Source organism: Mastomys coucha, unplaced genomic scaffold, assembly GCF_008632895.1.
Source record: "Mastomys coucha isolate ucsf_1 unplaced genomic scaffold, UCSF_Mcou_1 pScaffold2, whole genome shotgun sequence".
Classification (NCBI taxonomy): domain Eukaryota; kingdom Metazoa; phylum Chordata; class Mammalia; order Rodentia; family Muridae; genus Mastomys; species Mastomys coucha.
The window spans coordinates 25,264,071-25,268,525 of NW_022196902.1; the positions used below are offsets into that span (position 1 = coordinate 25,264,071).

The 4,455-nt window shown below is 31.4% G+C and overlaps 1 protein-coding gene and 1 long non-coding RNA gene across 6 annotated transcripts in view; one reads left to right on the top strand and one right to left on the bottom strand.

Moving 5' to 3' along the window:
- The window catches only part of Nkain2 (sodium/potassium transporting ATPase interacting 2), a 1,006,098-nt gene that overhangs the window by 676,573 nt on the left and 325,070 nt on the right, over window positions 1-4,455 (bottom strand). The window lies entirely within an intron of this gene.
- The window catches only part of LOC116097891, a 3,937-nt gene continuing 1,204 nt past the window's right edge, over window positions 1,723-4,455 (top strand). Inside the window, exon 1 of the long non-coding RNA XR_004121604.1 lies at window positions 1,723-1,778. This is a non-coding gene — a long non-coding RNA (uncharacterized LOC116097891). The remainder of the gene's footprint in view (window positions 1,779-4,455) is intronic.

Sequence of the window (4,455 nt, forward strand, 5' to 3'; positions counted from 1 at the left end):
TTTTTTTTTTTTTTACTTCTAATAATTTTTCTGATAATCGCAAGCATTGTAATGTCATGGAATTTCCCCATTACAGCTTATTAAAAGAAGTAATTTATTTCCTAATCCTTAAGCTAAATGAAACTGATTAACAATTCAAAAAGATTATGTTTTGGACTGGTAAAGATATCATAGGGTAATAAAGTCCTGAGAGTACTCATTTAGGAATGGGGACAGATAATCAAATTAAGTAGGAAAGATATTCTCATTCTTCAGAGAGAGTTAGGGAGTGTCTCAACATACAACTCATAACAACTAGGATAGAAATGTCTGTAATTACAAATATAGAATTCATTTTTGGCTTCTATTTTATAGTGTACCAAAAGTTCTATTTTTCTTTCATGGAAAAGTCTAACCTATTACTAATAAGTGTTCTCAACACTTATGAATATTCAAGAAAAATTTTATCACAACATGGAAGTGGCAGGTGTGATATCAGCTCTATGCTTTCTGAGGAGGCAGCTTAAGACAAAGACATCTATATATAATGTCCAATACACACACATGCAGACACAAAGACATAAATAAATAATGACTCATGAAATGGGTACAGCTGCAGGACATGAACTTAACCTATGGAAAAATTTGCCCTTTTACCTACTGTGCTGACTGTGGACTTTGAGTGTACCCTTTTTGTTTTAGTAAATAGCTTATAAACTCAAACCAGCCTTTATTCTTGTTCAAAGAAAGACTTCTTAATTCAATATACCTAGTGATTACAGACTCTAGAAAGAAATTGTTTAACAATACATATCTGTAGCAGTCTCAAAGTTTAAACTATATCAGGAGAGTAAAAGCTGCAAAGCTTCTACCAACCCCAGAGATCAATATATTAGGAAAAAATTTCATATAAGAAAATAATATGATATAATGTTTCTAAAGTTCTTTAAGCAAACCTTAATTAAATAATTATTCTACACTCAGAGAAAAGATATGCAGGGACAATTTATGTGGATACCACCTATCATAATTACATCCAGAAGGTGCAAACAGGTTCCTAAAACAAAGAAGCAACAGAAGAACAGTAAGCATGTAATCTTTATAGATTTCATTGTTACCTAAAATGTCTCAAAAAGGCAGCCAAACAATACTCATTAGTCAATACCTATTTACAAGTCTTTTATCATTTTTTAACACAAACATTACCATAAAATTTTAAATCAAGAAATCTGAAGAATGGCTATGCTTTGAATATAACTGTTCTACATGACATATTAACATGATCATTTTTAGAACTAAGTGATATTAAAAACACAGCAAACTATTTTAAATGAAAGAAATTATCAGGCCTTCTCTATTAAAAATGTAGAAATACACAAGAACACATGAGAATACTAACAATTGTATATACATATGTATTTTAGAGTATGTATGTGAATAAACAAAGTATAGACAATTTAAATATGATTATGTAAACATTATACATACACACATACATACACACACAGACATATCAATATCTCCTCTCCAATAAGGCTCTCATGTTTAGCTCTGTATATTGAAATATAATTTAGAGTCACACTCTTAATAAAAAAGTGTTTTATTTTCAAATTAGATTTATTAAATATTTCCTTCTTTACAGATTATTCAATTTTAACATTTCTACTTTTTCTTATTTTTCTAGGTCTGATCACACACATGAAGCACCTTATTCCCACTTATATATAGCACAACATTTTTTACTGTCCTTGCCATTGACTTGAATGTGACAAATATCCGAAATGCTTAGATGATTCACAGTAAGTAAAGACTCTAGTTAAATTTTAGGGAAGAAAATGTCTAACTGGAGAAGTGTATATGCACAGATAAAGCAATGTTGAATTCTTACTGCCATGTTATTTCAGTGAAAGTTGTTATCACATGAAAGAGCATAAGAAGTTTCATACCTCATATAGAAATGTTATACCTCATATACAACCCTCAAACAGGCACAGACAGCATATGAAGGCACTTTATGAGTGATGATGATACAATAACATGAAGTAACTAAGAAACACTGAAATCCCTTGAACATGTTTTCATAAGGGTCATGATCATATAAACTCCAATACAAATCAAAGAGAAAAATAGTGTGGAGAAAACATTATTCACCTTGTAAAACTATTTGCCATTGTCTCAGACTAAGTCTATGCCTTTGCTTGAACAAGTCTTCAGACCATCCTTACCTTTCGTCCCAACCATCTTCATGTGTTTTCCTCTGTTAGATCACAATACAAGGTACACAAACATACCTTGCATTGCTCCACAAAAGTAATGGCAATAGGAAAATATGGCTCTGGTTTGGTTCATTCTGCTTTTATTGAGGATGTTAGAGAGTCTTCCTTCTGTTTTTAGCTCATAAGTTTGAGAAGAAATAGTTATAAATAAAATAAATAAATAAAATAATAGTTATAAATAGAAATCTCTTTAGGGTTTGCAAATTAATGGAACGGAGATTTTAAAGTATATTCTTTTAATTTTCTGGGGTTCTTTTGGTGTTGTATGCACCAATTTTTCTCTATAATAATGGTATTAGTTTGTATCTGCTCCTTCTCTGTCTTTGAGATAATTTGATGAATGAGTTGTCAATCTTGTTATCTTTTGAAAGAATCAAATATATTAAATTTATTTTTACTGTTTTTTTTCATTAATTTCTACACTGTTATGACCAGTATTTACTGTATGACCCTTCTGGAGTTGCTTTGTTCTTGTTCTTCGAAACAGTACATTATTAAATGTGTTTGTCTGAATGCATTCTGATTTTTTTAAATGTAGGTATTAAACCTATATATCTTCATCTGAGGATAACTTTCATTGTATCTCATAGGTTTAAAACATTTTTCATTTAATTTCATTATAAAAATTTGTGTTTCAATGTTTTCAAATGAATAAATATAATAAGTAATATAAAATTAGGACAAAAGCCAGTGATTATCTCGACCTATGCAGCAAAGGAATTTGACAAATTTTATGCCTTTTTGATAAAAATCCTAGATAAAGAAAAACTGAAGAGAATGTGCTTCTACATAAAGATACAGATGACAAATTCATAGCCAACATTATCCTAAGTGGAGAAAAAGCTAGGCAGCTCTATCAACATCAGGACTGAAGCAGGCTTGTCCACTCCTCTCCAACATACTTCTCAAAGCAGTATCTCGAACATTAAGGCCAGGGAAGGAAAGTTAAAAGGACACACATAGGAAAGAAAGTAAAAAAAAATCTATACCAATTTTTTTCTTTTTTTCTTTTCTTTTCTTTTTTTTTGGGGGGGGGCGGTTGAGACAGGGTTTCTCTGTGTATCCCTGGCTGTCCTGGAACTCACTCTGTAGACCAGGCTGGCCTCAAACTCAGAAATCTGCCTGCCTCTGCCTCCCAAGTGCTGGGATTAAAGGCGTGTGCCACCACTGCCCGGCAAAAATCCCTATTTTTGTATATTATACTATACATAATAAATCACAAATTTTCCACCTGAAAATTTCTAGAAACAATAAAAAGGTCACACAATATAAAATCAATTTATAAAAGTCAGTAACCTATATATATATATATATATATATATATATATATATATATATATACATACATACATATCCCAGTAACCCATATATATATAGGATATATCTATATACCCATATCTATATATATCCCAGTAACCCAGTTGTTGATATATATATCAACAACAACAACAACAAACTTAGAAAGGGATTATAGGCACACTCCTATTAACAATAGCATCAAATAAAATAAAATACTTAAATTTAAAGCTAGTCAAGTACATGAAAGACTTCCAATTATAAATTTCTAAATCTCCAAAGAAAAAGACTGAGGAACTGGAGAGAGATTCCATACCCTGGGTTGGTAGAATTGATATTGTGAAAATGACTATTCTACCAAAACTGACAGATTTAGCGCATTCCCAAACAAACTCTCCACACATTCTTCTCAAAAGTAGAAAAAAAAACCTCTAAAGTTCATATGGAACCCCAAACACCATGAAGAGCCAAAATAATCCTGAGCAAAAAGAAAAACTCCTAGTGGGATTACCGTTCTAAATTTTAAGGTATACTACATAATTGTAGTAATTAAAAACAGTTTACTATTGGCACACATACACACACAAAATATTCATATAGATTAGTGAAACAAAACTGAAAACTAACTTATTAGCAGACAATCTCTAAGCACTGACAGGCAACGAATATGCTAAAAACATACACTGCATTATACAGAGAATCTTCAACAAATATGAAAATTGAATGTAGGAGAATGAAATTAATCTCAGACCTACCACCCTACACAAAGTTAACTCTAAATGCAACAAAGAGCTGAAGAAGGAAGACATCAATGAAAATGCCAAACTGCATGGGATAACACACCATGAGTTCTCAACCCTTCCCAAAGAACTAGAATCAACTGAGTAAAGCTGGGGGGGGGGGG